Below are 20,634 nucleotides of genomic sequence, written 5' to 3'. Positions count from 1 at the left end.
AGCCCCTCTGACAGGGCGGCGCCCCCTCAGTACCGACTCTCCGACAGGGCGGCGCTCCCTCAGTACCGACTCTCCGACAGGGCGGCGCTCCCTCAGCACCGACTCTCCGACAGCGCGGCGCCCCCTCAGTACCGACTCTCCGACAGCGCGGCGCCCCCTCAGTACCGACTCTCCGACAGGGCGGCGCCCCCTCAGTACCGACTCTCCGACAGCGCGGCGCCCCCTCAGTACCGACTCTCCGACAGGGCGGCGCCCCCTCAGTACCGACTCTCCGACAGGGCGGCGCCCCCTCATTGCTACCCTGGGAGTGTCAGCCTAGATTCTGTGCTCAACTCTCTGGAGTGGGACTTGAACCCACGACCTGCTGACCCAGAGGCAGATGGTACCATGTGAACTTGCCTTAGTTTAAGCTCATTATTTGCCTTTATGCACTGCTTCAGAAACATTGCATTTTGACAGTCGAGACTTTTGTCCTTCTTCTTAATTGAAAGCAAACCTGTGGGTTTCCCTCCCTGTGACCTCACCTAAATCAGGTGCAGGTGCGTGAGCTAATTTATGAATGAAGAGCTCCCACACTCTGCGCGCCAATGAAAGGCCATGACGTCACCGCGCTGGGATAACCACGCCTCTCTTGAGTGGTCGGCGCTCAGCACGCTCTCAACCGGCGAGCCTGCGCGTCGTGCGTCCGGCGACGTCATCACGCAGGAAACCGCCTTCTCCAGCGTGCTCGTTGCTATGGCGTTGCCATGGCGCCGCCGCTGCCGTGCTCACACAGGTGGCGAGGGTTGCAGAGAGAGTGCAGCCTCAGGTAAGGCCCGGGGGGGCGGGGAGGACAGCCTCAGGTAAGGCCCGGGGGGGAGGGCAGCCTCAGGTAAGGCCCGGGGGGGAGGGCAGCCTCAGGTAAGGCCCGGGGGGGAGGGCAGCCTCAGGTAAGGCCCGGGGGGGAGGGCAGCCTCAGGTAAGGCCCGGGGGGGAGGGCAGCCTCAGGTAAGGCCCGGGGGGGCGGGGAGGACAGCCTCAGGTAAGGCCCGGGGGGGGGGCGGGGAGGACAGCCTCAGGTAAGGCCCGGGGGGGGGGCGGGGAGGACAGCCTCAGGTAAGGCCCGGGGGGGGGGAGGACAGCCTCAGGTAAGGCCCGGGGGGGGGGGGGGGGGGGGACAGCCTCAGGTAAGGCCCGGGGGGGGGGGGGACAGCCTCAGGTAAGGCCCGGGGGGGGGGGGGGGGGAGGGAGGACAGCCTCAGGTAAGGCCCGGGGGGGCGGGGAGGACAGCCTCAGGTAAGGCCCGGGGGGGGGGGCGGGGAGGACAGCCTCAGGTAAGGCCCGGGGGGGCGGGGAGGACAGCCTCAGGTAAGGCCCGGGGGGGGGGCGGGGAGGACAGCCTCAGGTAAGGCCCGGGGGGGCGGGGAGGACAGCCTCAGGTAAGGCCCGGGGGGGCGGGGAGGACAGCCTCAGGTAAGGCCCGGGGGGGGGCGGGGAGGACAGCCTCAGGTAAGGCCCGGGGGGGGCGGGGAGGACAGCCTCAGGTAAGGCCCGGGGGGGGGGGAGGACAGCCTCAGGTAAGGCCCGGGGGGGCGGGGAGGACAGCCTCAGGTAAGGCCCGGGGGGGCGGGGAGGACAGCCTCAGGTAAGGCCCGGGGGGAGGGCAACACATCAGTGGTTAAATTCTGCTGAAGGATGTTTAGTTATTTAGTTTATAAAACTGGCAGTGATTTACAGAACTGCCAGCCAGAGTCTCGGTCCACTGCTGCATGTGTTACTGTGTATACTGCACTGTATAGTGAATGCTCTGTTGTGCCTTGGTATCACACATGACCCACTTTCACTCCTCGTCACTGGCTCTTTAAACTTTTGGTCAAGTGTTTAAAGGGGAATGTGGGCTATTAAAGGCAGATGCAGGCGAGACAATAAGGAAATGACAGATTTGTTAAATGAGTTCTTTGTATCTGTCTTCACAGTAGATGAAGAGGACAAAATACCAATGGTACAAGGGAACCTAAAAATATATAAGCAAAAAAGTGGTAATGGAGAAAATAACAGGATTTAAGATGGACAAAGCTGCAGAACCTGATGGTTTCCACCCCAGGGTGTTCAAAGGAATAGGTGTGGAAATTGCAGATGTGTTAGTCGTAATTTTCCAAAGCGCTTTTGATTCAGGAATTGTGCCTTTGGAAAATTGTTTATGTTGCTCTGTTATTTAAGAAAGGAGGGAGGTAGACTCCAGGTAACGACAGACCTCACCACTTTAACATCAGTTGTGGGGAATTTACTGGAATCTAATATCGGAGGCAGAGTGACACGAGATTATTAGCAAAAATGAAAGCGCACAGAATTGGAGGTAACTTAAAAACATGGGTTGGTAATTGGTTGAGAGGTAAGGTGACAGAAAGTTAGGATAAAGCAGTTGGTGGGATGGGACAAGCGGTGTTATTAACAACTGGAGATTCCTCTGAATGTGACTTTTGTGAATCAGCAAACTATTGTAGAAAGTGATCACACCACAACATCAGTGTTTTTTCTTATGACTGAAATAAGGGGAAGAGTTATCAGATTGTTCTGTGATTGAACATTGGGAAGACTGCAGCCATCTAATGCAGCTCCTAACAAAAACATTGTACCCTTGCCCCTGGTTACCTTCTCCATCCCAGCTACTCACTCGGGCTGAACCAGATGGTATGTAACCTTGGGATCCAGGTGCCATACCATATCCATCACTGAGACCACTTACTTCCACCTCTACACTATTACTCACCTTCTACCTTAACTCATCCCTACTGCTGCTGAAACCCTTACCCATACTTTCATTACCTCAAGAAATGCCTTCTCCAACACCCTCCTCGTTGCCCATCCCCCAGCTCCAGAATGTACAAACTGCAACTCTCCCAAAGCTCTGCTGTCAGCATCCTGTCCTGGACTAAGTCCTGCTCGCCCATCATCTCTCTCTCTTCACAGATCTCCATTGGCTCCAAGAAAGGAGGGAGAGAGAAAATAGGAAACTACAGGCCAATTAGCCTGACATCAATCATTTGGAAAATGTTGGAATCCATTATCATGAAGTGGTAACAGGGCACTTAGAAAATCATAATATGATTAGGCAGAGTCAACATGGTTTTATGAAAGGGAAATCATGAGTGACACATCTATATTAGAGTTTTTTTGAGGATGTAACTAGCAGAGTAGATAAAGGGGAACCAGTGGATGTAGTATATTTGGGTTTTCAAAAGGCATTCAATAAGGTGCCACACAAGAGGTTGTTACACAAGATAAGGGCTCATGCGGTTGGGGGTAATATATTAGCATAGATAGAGGATTGGTTATTGGACAGAAAACAAAGAGTAGGGATAAACGGGTCATTTTCAGGTTGGCAGGCTGTAACTAGTGGGGTGCCACAAGGATCAGTGCTTGGGCCTCAGCTATTTACAATTTATATTAATGACTTAGATGAAGGGACTGTGTATAATGTATCCTAGTTTGCTGACGATACAAAGCTAGGTGGGAAAGTAAATTGTGAGGGGGGACGCAAAGAGTCTGCAAAGAGATATAGACAGGTTAAGTGAGTGGGTAAGAAGGTGGTAGATGGGGAAATGTGAGGTTATTCATTTTGGTGGGAAGAAAAGAAAAACAGAATATTTTTTAAATGGTGAGACACTATTAAATGTTGGTGTTCAGACAGATCTGGGTGTCCCTGTCCACGAAACACAGAAAGTTAACATGCAGGTACAGCAAGCAATTAGGAAGGTAGGGTGTTTTGGGGGTGTTCTCACCCTATTGATCGGTGCCGATATCGGGTCCCCGGTCTAGCCCAGGAACACCTATACCTCACGGATCGGGGTCTGGGAGAAACGGGACTAATGCTAACGCACCCGGTGATGGATCACGTAGCCGAATAGCGTAATGTAGGTTGTAAATAGCTGAGGCCCAAACACTGATCCTTGCGGCACCCCACTAGTTACAGAGAACACACAAACTCGGTGTTTGATTTTTGAATTGGAAGGTTGTTTTTATTGTACCACCAACGTGAAGAAAATAACGATTAAAATGGATTACACACACACTAAAGTACACTACCTCACTGAACTAAGAGGTTGTGGGGACCCTGGAGACACCTATCTCTCGCACGCACACACACACACACACACACACACACACACACGGTCGAGGCTCACCAATCCTTGCACACTTGCAGGTCTGGCTGACCTGTTCTCTCCCGTAGGTTTCGTTGGTTGAGCTCGGGTGGCGGAGGAATCAGCCCAAAAGTCAGGGCTGAGTTGCACAAGTGAGGAATCCGAGAAACAAAAGAGAGAAAAGGGGGTTTTGGGCTTCCACTTTTATACCCCTCTCTTACAATAGTTTTTAATGTTAACAAGGTTACTTCAATGTTAGTTTAAAATTTCTTTCAAAGCCTCTTAAAAGTCCTTGATGGGTTTCGATGGCCCCTCATCTTGCTGCAGTTGCCTCTCTCAATGGGCTATTGTTCTTCGAATTAATGCTGATTGTTGATCACCTGCTATACAGGGCTCCTTTTGTATCCAACGTCCTAGGTGTTGATCAGTTTTGCTTTAAAACAATAACATGGCCCCACCCTGTCTGGAGATGTGATTCACTGGGTGGGGGCTGTTTTTTTCCCCACATTCCACTGTGTTTTGTTGATTCGTTTGGTGACCTTTCAACTGCACCTTCCATCTTAGAATTTTGGTCAATAGCCAAATTTTACAGACTCAGGGAAAAGGTGGAATTCACTGAATTCTACAATCGTCCCTACGAGGAAATGAGTCCCTCAAAGGACGTGGATTCCTCGAAAAATACTTTTCCCCGGTTGATGCTTCCTGGTGCTGTGTGTGTGTCGGCCGTCCCAGCGATTCCAACCAAGCTCTCCCTCCCCCGTTACACTAACTCGGGGAGGCATCCCCTCGTCCATTCCTCTCTCAGTTACACACATACTTTCAAAATCAACTTAACTGTACATGTGAAGCATTACATCACAAATTCCGACATCTGACCTTACCTTACAGAAGATGCTTTTTGGTCAAACTTTTGCCTACAGAGGATTGTACAGGCTTTTGGACTTTTCATTACAGAGAACTCAAAACTTTAATTGCAGAGTTTGAAACAGTTCATCATAGCTTGTCGTGCATCTCATGGGCTGTATATCGGAGCCCCGATGGGTCTTTCCAGCAACCGGTCCTGTCTGTGCCGGAGAATGTCTCGATTCCCCGCGCAAGCTTTTGATATCAGATACAGAACCATGAGAAGCTGTAACACAACTAGAACATGTGAAATTATTCGGATCCACGGTGGGATCTCTATATCTAAACCGAAGTCCCACCACGGTGGCGATACCATATCCAGGATCGCTGTCCCTATCTCTCTACTCTGCTGTTCCAGTTTGTAAAAATGAACCTGGACCAGTTCCACTACTTTAACCAAGGCTGTGAGGTAATCAGGCAGAGGTGGGATGTCGTACCCAAACGTGGCCAGATATCTCTACAAGTCCCCCACAGAATCATTGATTTCCAACCGTAACTGCTTCCCTGCGATCGGAAGCAATTGCTCATTCCCAATCTGTACTTTGGTGCTGGGCTTAAAGCAGAAGGTGCTTTCGGTCACAGGACACCATGTGTCCTCGTGAACCCTGTACCTGTCCACCCCCGTGGTGACACCCCCGGAGTATGCCACCTGAGGCGATACGTGATCCCCATCCATCGCCTCGATGGTACAACTCAACGGCTCAGTTCCCTCTGATTTAAACCTATACACCGATTGATCAAACGGGTTCAGATGCTGAGGGCACAAGACAAGGTGTTCCCCATTCATCTGACATCCCTGCAGGTCACTCCCACCCACACCGTGCTCCCACTGGATCACGTATGCTGGGACCTCCCGGTGTCGCACATGGACACCGTTCCTTATTATCCCAATGTTCTCAACTCAGTATACCGGCGCAGGCCTCTGACCCCTGCTGAGGACCGGTAACCGTAACACTATCCCCATAATTGTGTGGTTCGACCAGCCGCAGTCCGTCAAAACTGGGAACGCTTCCGAGGCCGACCGAAGCCGACACAAACTCAGCTCATTGTGGTACTGACTGATCGCTGCAGGTGCCTGTTCGTGACCCATGAAGGGACGCGACCTTCCCTAAGGTCTTCCAAATTACTGCGTCCTTCATTTAACAGCCAGGCACCGTAAAACACGCAAGCGTCGTTCCGCGCCGCCTGAGCGGAGGCATTCTTATCTTCCGTTATTAAGGCGTTTATAGCACGGGACTCAAGCTGGGCGATCACTTCATGCAAGTAGATTGTCATTGCTTGATCCTCATGCAACTCATTCGTAACAATCTCGTTTCCGTCCCCCAGGACCTTTCGCAAATGGTTCCTGAGGGTGTTTATCTGCACTTGTAGCTCAGCATTATCCAGACTGTTAATCACCGACGTTCCCGTACTGAACGCAGTCGCTGCATCGTTTATCAGTCCACGCTTGGACCTACTAGAACCGGTGCCTTCCCCGGGGCTTCTCTCTACATTTGACTGCATGTTATTTAACGGATCCTCACTGTAGCTTGATTCGTAGAACTGATGGTACATGGTTCGGAGCAACGTCTCGTACAATTGCTCCGTCTCTGCCAGACACCATGATGGTAACTGGATTTGCGTGAGGTTCAGAATCACTGAGGCGATCTGATGGTGTACCTCGTGGTATAGTACCCTTCCCGTGGGGACTAACACTAACCCATTCCCGAGACCCGGTGTGGTGTGCGGACAACCTATCTCATCTTCCCTAACCGGTCGGGGTGTTGTCGGGGGCCTCTTCTCCTCTGTCACAATCTCGGTGGCATTTATTGTGTTGTAGGGATCCAGGGACACACAGGAAATGTGACCCCTGTACCATCCCATACCTGTCCCTTCGTCCTGCCATTGCCGCTGGAAGGCAATTGACACACCCTTCGGACAGACCCACAACGATCCCCACACACACATAAATCCCTTGTTCCTCCTTCCACCACTTGTTCCAACACGCTTCTACACCCCCTCGTTTCCCTGTGATAGTCCGGTAGGTGTCGTTCCCTAGCCTCTCCCAGGCTGCTGTGGCGTTGCCCTTGTCCTGATCTAACTTCCTCAACTACCACCATCTTCCCAGGGAATTGTGTCCCGCGCATCTGAGGCAGATGCGCTTGCCTTCAGCTACCCTGACCCTGTTGGTGACTATCCGAGTCCGGAGACATGGCACGGATGCTTCCCCGAAGGTGTACCCAGTCTCATTCAGGTAGCGCGTCGAATTTGACCCTACCCACCCAGGCCACCTCCCCACATGGGAATACTGACCCTGTCCGTCCACTGTCCCTGCGCCCCCTTTAGTCACCGTCGGTCTGAGTCCTCCAATGCATCCGTACATGAAGGATGCTTCGGTATCTCCCCTCTTCACGCTCCCGGTCTGGAGCATTCCCAGGATGAACGCCTTGTCAATATGGCGCTGTGTGCTGCCCTTATCCGCTGGGCCTTCATACTTTCTGAAACCCAAAAAACAAACAAACTCCACCATAATCCTCGGTGCGAGGCGACTACCTCCACAGGTCCGTGATTATAAAACACAACACAAACTGACACAATCATAACACGCACACACTAACTGTTCACTAAAACACACTCTTCACAAAACTACTATATACACGGTCGTCAACAAAGCCACCCACGACCACAGGGTAACTAGCCGGGGTTTTTGCGATGCCGCGGGGGTGAGTTTGGTGGCGTCCACCGCTCCGGTGGCCGACGCACCCGGTTGCTCCTTCTCACCCCTACCCTGGTCTCGTCCTGGTCCTCGTCAACCCACACGATCAGTGGGAGACCACGGCTCAGCAACGAGGACACCTGACCTGTGCCGTCCTTCATCTTGGCTGCCCTTCTCTCCTCCCTAGGAATATATAGCTTGCACTGATTGATGTGCAGCCATCTTGTCCTCCTGGGGAGCTTCACTGCATAAACCATGGGGCCAGTCTTATCTAGGATGTTAAATGGCCCCATGTACAGCGGCTCGAACGCCCTTACATGGGTGTAGTTACAGACCATCACCTGGTCCCCGACCTTCCATTCCTGGCAGCGCTGTGGCCCCAGCAGTAACTGATTCTGCCTGTGCTGTGTCCCTATATTACCTGCAGCTTGTAGGTAAATCGCCCGCAGCGTCTCGTGAAGGTTACTGACAAACCGGTCTCACTTCACCTCCCTGAGCTGCGTCTCATTCAAGCCTGGCGCTAACAAATGTGTGGGGGTCCTCATCTCTCTCTCCGTCATTAACTGGTGTGGGGAATACCCGGTGCTCTGGGACGGGCTGGCCTGTATCCCCATGAGGATCGTAGGAAGGGCCTTATCCCACTGCCTTAATCTCTCCTTCAGGGTCCGGTTCATGCATTCCACAATTCCCGACGACTGGGCATTGTGGGACACATGGCACTTCCCCTGTATCCCCAAAAGCTGAAGCGTGGCCTGCATTCCCCTTCCAGTAAAGTGGCTCCCCTGGTCGGACTCCACCACATGTGGCAGCCCCCACCGGGAGAACACCTCCCTCACCAGCAACCTCGTGGTTGCTAACGCTTCCACCCACTTCGAAAACACATCTACCACCACTAGACAAACCTGTACCCCGACCTCGTGGTCAGCAGTGGCTCGATGTAATCGATTTCCAGGGACCTCCATGGCCCCTCTACCCTTCTAACGTGGCCAAAAAGTGCCTTCCTTCGCTGGGGATCGGGGTTGTTCGCCGCGCACACCAAACAGTGTGTGCAGAACTCCCGTACGTCCCCTCTAAGTTGAGGCCACCACCTGGCCTCTTCTACCCGCTTCCACATTGTCTCTGGCCCGGGGTGCCCTGCTCCTGGGCCCCCGTGTGCCAGCTGGAGGAAATCCTCCTGATTTGCTCCGGGACTATCCAATTCTCCCCCTTTAATAGCATTCCTTGCTTAAATGTTACACCGGCTGCTCCATACGGCCCTTCTACGTTCTTTCCTTCTTTCAACGCCCCATGACCGCCTTGATCTCTGGATCCTGTTCCTGCACCCGGTGCAGTTCTGGGGCTAACACTACCCCCTGTGTCCCTCCTTTGTCTCGAATCGCCCCTACCGGGCCTATCGGATAGGGATCCCATACTTCTCCCTCTCTGACCCCCTTCTTGGCTAGCTCGTCTGCCCTAGAATTCCCCTTCCATCGGGGCTCATTCTTTGGGCCTTGACCTTATGGATATAAAACCCTTCCTTCCCCTCAACAACGCTCAGGATTCTCCTTAATAATGGTGCTGTTACTGGGGGTTTCCCATCTACCGCTCTGAAACCACGGCCGCTCCAGATCGCCAGATACTCAGTACACGAGTTACACGTGAACATCGAGTCTGTGCAAATGGTGTAAGGAGGGGGAAACAGCGCGGGGTGCGTGACCACGTACGCTACTGCCGTGAGTTCGGCTTGTTGGGCGCTCAACTTTGCCGGGAGTTTAATCGCCCTTTCCACCTGGTTCTCAGGGTCATAAATCCCGCAACCTGTGAGCCTCTCGCCCTTCACCACCGAACTGGACCCATCAACATAGATATCCCAGCCGGTAGGACAAATACCGGCCTTGAAACCCATGTCCTGGTCCCAAACCCCCTCGACCGAGCACCTATGGGGCTCTCCCGTATGGAGGAGGTTCAGCGCCAAGCGGGGCTCCGTGAGTCCCTGCACTTTCAGATTTAGCTGAGACAGAAGCAAGGTCCAGCACGCAATGCGAGCACTGCTCACTGTGCTGTCCTTGTTCCTGCCGTCCAGCAGTATCTGAGTGGGGGTGTGATGGGTTAATAGAGTTATCTGGGATAACCCCGTGAAGAGCAGGAAGTGCTTCACGGCCCAATGCGTGGCCAAGAGGTGCCGCTCGCAGTTGGACTACCCCCGCTCTACATCCGTGAGGACTCGGGAGGCGTACACTATGGGCCTCAGCTTGGCATGCCGCTCCTGCAGCAGCACGGTCCCCAAGCTGTCCTCGCCCGCAGCCACCTCCAGTGAGAAGTCCTCCCACCCACTCAGCCCCTAGTGCTGGCACTGTCAGGAGATCCCTTTTGAGGCGCTCAAACGCAGCCTTGCAGTTGGAATCCCACTCCCATTGGACTCCCTTGTGGAGGAGCTGAAGTAGAGGGGCTGCTGTGGCGACGTAGCCCTCAATAAAGTCTCAGCAGTACCCGGTGAGTCCCAGAAAAAACCTACCCCCGTAATGTCCTTTGGCTCTGGCAACTCCTGTACCGCCTCCCTCCTTGCCTTGTCTATCGCGCTCTCTCTCCTGCCCATATGGTCAGACCCAGGAACTTGACCTCCTCCTGACCAATCTGGGCCTTTTTGGGGTTAACCTTCAACCCCGTCTCCCTGAGCAACCCAAGTAACTCATCTAATAGGGCCCCATGCTCCTCCTCCCCTTCTGAGAAGAGCAAGAGGTCATCTACATACCGTACCAACTGGTGGGGTTGGCTGAACGCCTTCATGGCTTTAGCCATGCTCTGGTGGAAAATGGAGGGGCTATTGTGAAACCCCTGGGGTAGGCACGTCCACGTGTACTGCTGTCCCTTGAATGTGAACGCGAACTTGTACTGCTCCTCCCCTTTCAGGGGTATGGACCAGAACCCGTTGGAAATGTCCAGCACCGTAAACACTGTAGCAGTGGCTGGAATTCCCCCTCTCAACTTACGGCTGCGACCATGGGCACGCCGCTGGGATATTTTTGTTGAGGACGCGATAGTCCACCGTGGCTCGCCACGACCCGTCCGGTTTCTTAACCGGCCACAATGGTGAGTTCACGTGTGTGGCTATCATTCTCAACACCCCCTGCTCCACAAGGGATCCCAGTGCTGTCTCCAGGTCCGCCTCAGCTTCCTTCAGGAAGCCGTACTGCCTTTGTGGCCGTGACATCGGGTCCCCCTCGACCTGGACCTCCATTCCCGTCATTCGGCCACAGTCATGCTTGTGCGAGGCAAACGCTGCCGGGTTTGCCTGCACAATCCCTTGGAACGGGGCTGGGGTGATTGCGACCAGATCCCCCAGGTCGTAGCTCCCTTTCTGCCGCAAGGTGCAGCAGCTCCCCTCGCTGTCCCTAGCCCTTGGGATAATTAACACTTCGTCTGCCTTCTCGGAACCCCTTCTGGAGATCCACTATCACTCAGTGCGCCAACAGGAAGTCGGCCCCGAGGACACCAGATCCCGGCTGCTTCCACCTGAGAAGCACCACCTTCCACCGTGTGCAAAGGGCTCCCAGGTGGACCTCTAGTGGTTTGGAAATCACGCCCACCTGCTCGTCTCCTGTGAAACCCACTAGGTCGAACGGCTTCCCGCTGGACAGGGGCGAAGTGGCCGGGTTATCTTCCTTGATCACCGTGCTCGATGTCCCGGTGTCAATCAGATACTCCCCCTTGACCCCCTCCACCTCCATGTCCACGCAAGGTCTGCCCCATTCGTCATAGTGCAATGGACACAGGAGTACGGGCCTGGCGCTCTCTAGTCAGGGCAGTGGGGGTGCAACAGGGGCGACAGGGGCTGTGCTGGGCACGGCTGTGTCCAGCTTCCCCTTCCACTGCGCCAGGACCTGTCTCATGGCACGCATCAACAGGGCGAGTTCCTTAGCATCGTCCTCATGTGTGCGCTCCTGGTAGGGTCTCTGCACCGGCCGATCCGGTAGTGGCCCGTCTTCCCTCACCCGAAGCATGTTACGTTTGAGGGCCCACTACCCCCATTGGTGCGCCACTCCTTTTTACGTTCTATCGGGGGCCCACTATCCCCTTCATGACGCCATTCTCTCCTTTTCTCCCCGTGATGAGCCTCATGGAGTTTCCTCTTTGGCTCATCCCCGGTGTCATTCTAGTACGCCACTGTGAGCCGGCACACCACCACTTCCTCGGTAAGATTGGGGTCTTCCCCATCGAACCAGTTGTCGATGCACTGTCGCACCCTTGGTAGGCAGTTCGCCACCAAGAGTCGCAGCCAATAACACCTCGCATCCTCTGCGAGCTGGAACCTGTCTCCCACTATTCCTACCATGGCCCGGCTGTACACCGGCCACAACCGAATCGCAAAGGCTTCCGGTGGTTCGTCCAGTAGCTGCTTCGTCCTTTCTACCTGGGCAAATGGACTACCCTTATGATGACCCATGGCTCTGAGGATTTCCTCCTTCAGCTCTTCTGTACGTCCGCCCCCATTCTTAATGGCGGAGGGGGGGCTTCCGTACAGACGCCCATCTAGGGAGAACAACAAGAGCTTGTTGATCTCCTCCTCATTACACCCGTGGAGCCCACCCACCTGCTCTATCGTAGCAGAATGGATGGAGGCATCCCCTTCTCTCGTTATGTGCGGTTTCCCCGCCACCATTGCCTGTAACTACTGCGTGTCGAATGGAATCACGTAGTCACTCTGCAACTGCCCTCGGTCCCCATTAACTGCTGGCGGGCCGAACTTCTGCTGTCGCAGAGGGCACATGGGTTACCTAGGCCTGACCGGACCCTCTAGGCTTCCCTTTCCTGGGAGCTTCCCTTCCCTCACTGGACCTAGCAGGGGCCTCCCTCTGTTCCCAACGGAGTGTCCAGACCAATTCGGGTCTTCCAGACCTCCCCTACCCATGGGATCCTCGAGCCTCCCCGGACCCTCCGGACTTCCCATGTCCCCGAGATTCCCTGGCCTCACCGGACCATTGGGGTCTCTTGCATACCCGGGTTCCCGGACCTCATCGGGCCTTCCAGGTTCCCCGCACCCATGGGATCCTCAGGCCTCCCCAGAACCTCCGGACTTCCCATGTCCCTGAGTCTCCCTGGCCCCGTTGGACCATCGGGGATGCTCAGCTCCGTCCTTTGGGGTAGGCTTCCCCCGTCAGTCCCACCCTGGGACCCTACGGCCACCCTCACCTCGGGTTCCGCTACCCTACCTCCCCATCGTCTCCCATCCCTGGCCACCGAGGCTGCCCCCTGTGCTACCAGACACACCATTCCTCTGGTGTTGGACAGAGCTTGGGTCAACTCCTGAATCCTTCCTGGCACAGACTGTGATTTGTCCCTCCCTGGGTCATTTCTTTCATCACCATATACGCGCCCCTCGTATCCCTGAGACGCTCTTCTAGCTCTGCATTCTCATACTCTAATGCCCGTATTTCATCCGGGCTGTTCCTAACCAGGGTTCTTGCCTCAGTCAGCTCACCCCTTAGGAATTCTCCCTCAGTCCGGGAGGCTTTTACTTGGTTACTCATCTCACGCTCTGTGTAGTGGAGCCTTTCTAACAACTGGCTCGACGCTACACCCCTTGCTTCTGCTTCCTTATCTGCTGCCTCTAGTTCCTTCTCTAGCCGGTCCAGCTGCTCTCTTAACAGCTGGACTTGTTTCACTAGACACAGCAACCAAACGGCCTTCTCCTGAGACTTCTTATGGTCTTTGGACCCCGTCCACACCGCCGCACTCTGTTGCAGGCAGCTGGAGTTTACAAGTCCAGAACCCACTGCTTAGCCACATTAATCTTCGTGTAGGCATAGCTGTTAATCCGCCTTTCCATCCCTTTCCATTCTACTGTGCTATGACTCAGTGATCCAACGGGCACACCGCCTGTTTCTCCTGCCTGACTCGCCATTCTGTAGGGTGTTTTGGGGGTGTTCTCACCCTATTGATCGGAGCCGATATCGGGCCCCCGGTCTAGCCCAGGAACACCTATACCTCACGGATCGGGGTCTGGGAGAAACGGGACTTATGCTAACGCACCCGGTGATGCATCATGTAGCCGAATATCACAGAGAACACACAAACTCGGTGTTTGATTTTTGAATCGGAAGGTTGCTTTTATTGTACCGCCAACGTGAAGAAAATGACGATTAAAATGGTCCTACGCAGTACGTTGGGTTGCACACACACTACACTACACTACCTCACTAAACTAAGAGGTTGGTGGGGACCCTGGAGACACCTATCTCTCTCTCACACACACACACACGTGGTCGAGGCTCACCAATCCTTGTGCACTTGCAGGTCTGGCTGGCCTGTTCTCTCCCGTAGGGTTTGTTGGTTTCGCTGGAAGCCGCTCTCCTCTCTGGAGAGCTCGGGTGGCGGAGGAATCAGCCCAAAAGGTCAGGGCTGAGTTGCACGAGTGAGGAATCCGAGAGATAAAAGAGAGAAAAGGGGGTTTTGGGCTTCCACTTTTATACCCCTCTCTTACAATAGTTTTTAACGTTAACAAGGTTACTTCAATATTAGTTTAAAAGTTATTTCAAAACCTCTTAAAAGTCCTTGATGTGTTTCGATGGCCCCTCGTCTTGCTGCAGTTGCCTCTCTCAATGGGCTATTGTTCTTTGAATTAATGCTGATTGTTGATCACCTGCTATACAGGACACCTTTTGTATCCAACGTCCTAGGTGTTGATCGGTTTTGCTTTAAAACAATAACATGGCCCCACCCTGTCTGGAGATGTGATTCACTGGGTGGGGGCTGTTTAATTCAACCTTGTTTTTTTTTCCCCACATTCCACTGTGTTTTGTTGATTCGTTTGGTGACCTTTCAACTGCACCTTCCATCTTAGAATTTTGGTCAATGGCCAAATTTTACAGACTCAGGGAAAAGGTGGAATTCGCTGAATTCTACAGAAGGAAAATGGTATGTTGGCCTTTACTGCATGGGGGTTGGAGTATAAGAGTAAGAAAGTCTTGTTACAATTGTACAGGGCTTTGGTGAGACCACACCTGGAATACTGTGTACAGTTTTGGTCTCCTTACCTAAGGAAGGATACACTTGCCTTAGAGGCGGTGAAACAAAGGTTCACTAGATTAATTCCTGGGACGAGAGGGTTGTCCTATGAGGAGGGTTTGAGTAGAATGGGCCTATATTCTCTGGAGTTTAGAAGAATGAGAGGTGATCTCATTGAAACATATAAAATGCTTAGAGGGCTTGACAGGGTGGATGCAGAGAGGCTGTTTCCCCTGGCTGGAGAGTCTAGAACTAGGGGTCATAGTCTCAGGATAAGGGGTGGTGATTTAGGACTGAGATGAGGAGGAATTTCTTCACTCAGTGGGTGGTGAATCTTTGGAATTTTCTACCTCCGAGGATGTGGATGCTCAGTTGTTGAGTATATTCAAGACTGAGATCGATAGACTCTAAGGGAATCAAGGGATATGGAGATCGGGTGGGAAAGTGGAGTTGAGCTAGAAGATCTGATTGAATGGTGGAGCAGGCTCGAGGGGCTGTATGGCCTACTCCTGCTCCTATTTCATATGTTCTTATGTTCCCTGTTCCCCATTGGCTAAAATCCTGAATCTTCATCCATATTTACAAATTCCTCCTTGGTTTCACCCATCCTAATTCTGCAATGACCTTAAACCCATGGACCAGCACCAGCTCTTCGGTTCTCTGATTCTGGCCCCCTACACATGTCCACCTCCCTCAGTTCCACTATTGGTGGCTAAACCTTCGGCTGTCTCAGCGCATTCTTTTGGACATCTCTCCCTAACCGCCTCCACTTTGCTACTTCTCTCCCCATCTTTAAGGGCCTCCTGAAACTTTTCCTTTTGACCATGTTATTGTTCATTTCTCCCAACTCTTCCACTACTGCTTGGCGTCCATTTCTGTTCTGTGAAGTGCCTTCGGGTGTCTTCTATGCTAACGGCCCAATATAAATGAAGTGGTTGTTCTTTCTACCTCACATTTACAGCAAGTCCCCGTCACTCCTCTTCAGAGTTGATCTTTCCAAAACTGCAGGAGAATATGACTAACTGAAAGAGGCCATGGGCACCCTGTTAAACTTGTTGCAACAGCAAAAGCGATTTTGACACCTTTCCTTGGGGTGGAGGGTTTGTATTAGTCACTGAGGCTGGGTTATTGCCCAGTAATATTGGCCCCAGTGCCATGGGTACGCTAGGCAGGATACCTGGCAAGAAAAGGTTTCATTTTCATCCTCCTGCTTAGTTTCACCTCGCTTCCAATGAGGGATTGTGCCATGCATATAGAAGCAGTTGAGAATTGATAGAATTCTGTTGTAACTTGCAAACACTGTCCATAAATTATCACTAGTTTATCCCCAAGAGCGTTGCGCATGGATAAGATTTTTCAAAAATTGTGCCGCTCTCTTCTCGTAGCTTCCCTGTTTCTTCCCCACTCTGTGTTTCATCCTGTCTCGCACACTCTGTTGGAATGATGAAGAGGCAGCTTTACTCTGCATTTAACCAATACTCTGACCTGGGAGCAGCCAATGGATGTTGGATAGATAAATACTAAATCCTAATTCTGAGATGAACTTGCATTAGCTGAACAGAGTAAATAGTAGGCAGATCTCTTTCCCCCTTTCCTTAAACTTATGTATTGAAAAATTGGATTGGGATCTACCATTCATATTTAAGATTTAAAAGAGACTTAAATTAGCTTGCCTTTGGACTGTCCCACATAATCCAGTCCAAATTATATTGATAATTACCCCAGCCAAATGGATCACAACAAAACTGCAGCTCAACATTGTGTAACAAGTGTAATTAACTCCTACTGGTCAGAGTTATCACGGAGATGCATTAACTAACACTTTTATTTAACAGCATCTATGATAACATAATTAATATTGAAGGTTAAACATTGAGGATTACATAAAGTACTTGGGTATTTATTGCTAATCGACAGAGTCTAAATGATTGTTGGCACAACCTTAATTGAAGTGTATTACAATATTTCATTACATTCCATATATTACATTACATAGTATTTACAGCACAGAAACAGGCCATTCGGCCCAGTTGGTCTATGCCGATGTTTATGCTCCACACGAGCCTCCTCCCACCTTATTTCATCTCACCCTATCAACTCTAGAAACTCTATCCTTCTAGAAATGAACGTTGGTGCTTTGTTTGCACTTTTTATAAGGAATCTTACAACACCAGGTTATAGTCCAACATATTTATTTTAAAATCACAAGCTTTCTGAGATTATCTCCTTCGTCAGATGAATGAATGAAAAGGTTCTCAAATCGCATATCTTATACTATGTTGGGACAGCATCACACTAATCAAAAGGTGTCGTTGTTATTCAAACAGGCCAGTCACGGAGAACAGCACGTCCCAGTACACTAGATATACATTGTGTCTATTACACAGGCAGGCAGAAAGAAACTCAAAATGGCAGAGAGAGAGAGAATTTTAAAAAACATATAATTTTTTTCCCCCTTTTTGCTGGTGGGGTTACGTGTAGCGTGACATGAACCCAAGATCCCGGTTGAGGCCGTCCTCATGGGTGCGGAACTTGGCTATCAACTTCTGCTCGACGATTTTGCGTTGTCGTGTGTCTCGAAGGCCGCCTTGGAGAACGCTTACCCGAAGATCGGTGGCTGAATGTCCTTGACTGCTAAAGTGTTCCCCAACTGGGAGGGAACCCTCTTGTTTGGCGATTGTTGCGCGGTGTCCGTTCATCCGTTGTCGCAGCGTCTGCATGGTCTCGCCCCAATTCGCACCCCAATACGCCAACATTTTCATGCACAAGTTCGAGCACGACTTCTTCACTGCACAGGACCTCCAACCAACACTATACACCAGATACATCGACGACATTTTCTTCCTATGGACCCACGGCGAAGAATCACTGAAGAGACTACACGATAACATCAACAAGTTCCATCCCACCATCAAACTCACCATGGACTACTCCTCAGAATCGGTTTCTTTCTTGGACACACAAATCTCCATCAAAGACGGGCACCTCAGCACCTCACTCTACCGCAAGCCCACGGACAATCTCACGATGCTCCACTTTTCCAGCTTCCACCCCAACCACGTCAAAGAGGCCATCCCCTATGGACAGGCCCTACGAATACACAGGATCTGCTCAGACGAGGAGGAACGCGATGGACACCTACAGACGCTGAAAGACGCCCTCGTAAGAACGGGATATGACGCTCGACTTGTCGATCGACAGTTCCGACGGGCCACAGCGAAGAATCGCATAGACCTCCTCAGAAGACAAACACGGGACGCAACCAACAGAGTACCCTTCGTCGTCCAGTACTTCCCTGGAGCGGAGAAACTACACCATGTTCTCCGCAGCCTTCAACATGTCATCGATGACGACGAACACCTCGCTAAGGCCATCCCCATGCCTCCACTGCTCGCCTTCAAACAGCCACCCAACCTCAAACAGACCATCATTCGCAGCAAGTTACCCAGTTTTCAGGAGAACAGCGTCCACGACACCACACAACCCTGCCATGGCAACCTCTGCAAGACATGCCAGATCATCGACACGGATACCACCATCACACGAGAGGACACCACCCACCAGGTACATGGTTCATACTCCTGTGACTCGGCCAATGTTGTTTACCTCATACGTTGCAGGAAAGAATGCCCCGGAGCATGGTACACTGGCGAGACCATGCAGACGCTGCGACAACGGATGAACGGACACCGCGCAACAATCGCCAAACAGGAGGGTTCCCTCCCAGTCGGGGAACACTTTAGCAGTCAAGGACATTCAGCCACCGATCTTCGGGTAAGCGTTCTCCAAGGCGGCCTTCGAGACACACGACAACACAAAATCGTCGAGCAGAAGTTGATAGCCAAGTTCCGCACCCATGAGGACGGCCTCAACCGGGATCTTGGGTTCATGTCACGCTACACGTAACCCCACCAGCAAAAAGGGGGAAAAAAATTATATGTTTTTTAAAATTCTCTCTCTCTCTCTCTGCCATTTTGAGTTTCTTTCTGTCTGCCTGTGTAATAGACACAATGTATATCTAGTGTACTGGGACGTGCTGTTCTCCGTGACTGGCCTGTTTGAATAACAACGACACCTTTTGATTGGTGTGATGCTGTCCCAACATAGTATAAGATATGCGATTTGAGAACCTTTTCATTCATTCATCTGACTAAGGAGATAATCTCCGAAAGCTTGTGATTTGAAAATAAATTTGTTGGACTATAACCTGGTGTTGTAAGATTCCTTACATTTGTCCACCCCAGTCCATCACCGGCATCTCCACATCATGCACTTTTTATGGCTTTGTTAACCTGCGTTGCTAATTTTAATGATTTGTAAATCTGTACCTCTAGATCCCCTTATGCCTCTACCCCATTTAGTCTCTTATTTTCCAAGGCCTCCTTATTCCTCCCACCAAAATGCACCCCTTGCACTTGTCTATCTTGAAATTCATTTGCCATTTACACGCCCATTCTGCAAGTTTTAATGTTGTCTTGTATTTTGTCATAGTCTTCCTCAGTATTAACTATATCTCATTGTTGTTTTGCTCAACTATAGTGTGACAAAGTTATGTTCAATGTTTTCAAGATTACAGTTTGGTTTAGCAAGGTTAACTTTACGGTTTGTATTCAATACATCACTGATAATCTCCCAGTATTCGGCTGTTCTTCTACAATGTGAGCATAAAACATGCAATCTTTTTCTTTTAGTAAATTGGTTGCTGCAGCATTGGGCGGTTTTGCCTTTCTCCGGGTAGCCTGGATGTACCTCTGAGGCACCAGCAGTGAGTCACCGCCCGTGTTGTTGTCTGCTTCTCTAACAAGTTTAACTAACCTTGCATGTATGCAGGGTATCGTTATATTGTTACTTTGCTCTCTGGCTTCAGAGACTTAAACTAGTATTGCATAGAATTATATAGAATTTTTAAGCACAGAAACAGGCCATTCGGCCCAACAGGTCTATGCCAGTGTTTATGCTCCACACGAACCTTACTTCATCTCACCCTATCAACATATCCCATCAGGTAACAGTTGTGATGCATTTCACTTCTGTACATGTTACTTCTGTGCAATTAAACAGCTTTCCTTTCCTAACTCTCCAACTTTCATTCTTAACACTTCCTCTCTTTGAAGACCTATTTCAAAAGTTTTTACAATTTCCTTTACCCTTCTCCCCTCCCAAAGAACCTTCTGATTTGGGCGGGCAAGTAATGACCTTAGATACCTTAATTTTTACTAATTTAATCCCATACATGACCATCGGGGAGTCACTAAAATGATCAGTTCTATCGCATGGATCCTTTTTCAAAGTGTCATTCAATGGCCGGAAAGTATACTTGCCAGATTTTAATTTGTTTGACAAAGAACAAACTCATCATTAGATGACTCACTCGTTTCATCTTTGCTAGTGGCTAAATCATCAAAGCGAAGGTATCAATAGTTTTTCAAAATTGTCCTTAGCTAGTTAGTCCTATTTGTTTGAGGACTGTCACACATTAATTATTGGTAATTACAATCATAGGTTAATTGGAAATAACCGGTGAGATTGGTGCGTAGGATTCCTTTGTTACCTGGGTTTCCCAGAATGTTTATGGTTTGTCCAATATGACTATTCTCATTGCAAATGTGTCTGCTATGTCCCTAGTTTACCTACATGGGCACTGTAGGGACGTGGGGGGCGGGCGGGCAGGGGGGTGCGGGCAGTGGGGGGGGGGGTGTGCGGGCGGGGGCGGCGCGGGTTAAAATTAAAAATGGGGAACGTGACCTCAACCCGCCGCGTATGCGCCTGCCGCCATTTTTATGATGTGGAGATGCCGGTGATGGACTGGGGTTGACAATTGTAAACAATTTTACAACACCAAGTTATAGTCCAGCAATTTTATTTTAAATTCACAAGCTTTCGGAGGCTACCTCCTTCCTCAGGTGAACGATATGAAAATGAAATCCTCGA

General features: G+C 51.1%; 1 protein-coding gene across 1 annotated transcript in view; it reads left to right on the top strand.

The window, feature by feature from the left end:
* The first annotated feature begins 738 nt into the window (after positions 1 to 738).
* Positions 739 to 20,634, top strand: part of LOC137300457 (tetratricopeptide repeat protein 28-like) — a 389,600-nt gene continuing 369,704 nt past the window's right edge. Inside the window, exon 1 of the mRNA XM_067969521.1 lies at positions 739 to 808. The gene's annotated coding sequence lies outside the window, so the exon portion shown is untranslated. The remainder of the gene's footprint in view (positions 809 to 20,634) is intronic.

Source organism: Heptranchias perlo, chromosome 31 (genome assembly GCF_035084215.1).
Source record: "Heptranchias perlo isolate sHepPer1 chromosome 31, sHepPer1.hap1, whole genome shotgun sequence".
NCBI lineage: Eukaryota > Metazoa > Chordata > Chondrichthyes > Hexanchiformes > Hexanchidae > Heptranchias > Heptranchias perlo.
The sequence above is the reverse complement of the archived record's forward strand: the minus strand, read 5'-3'. Positions and strand labels throughout refer to the sequence as shown.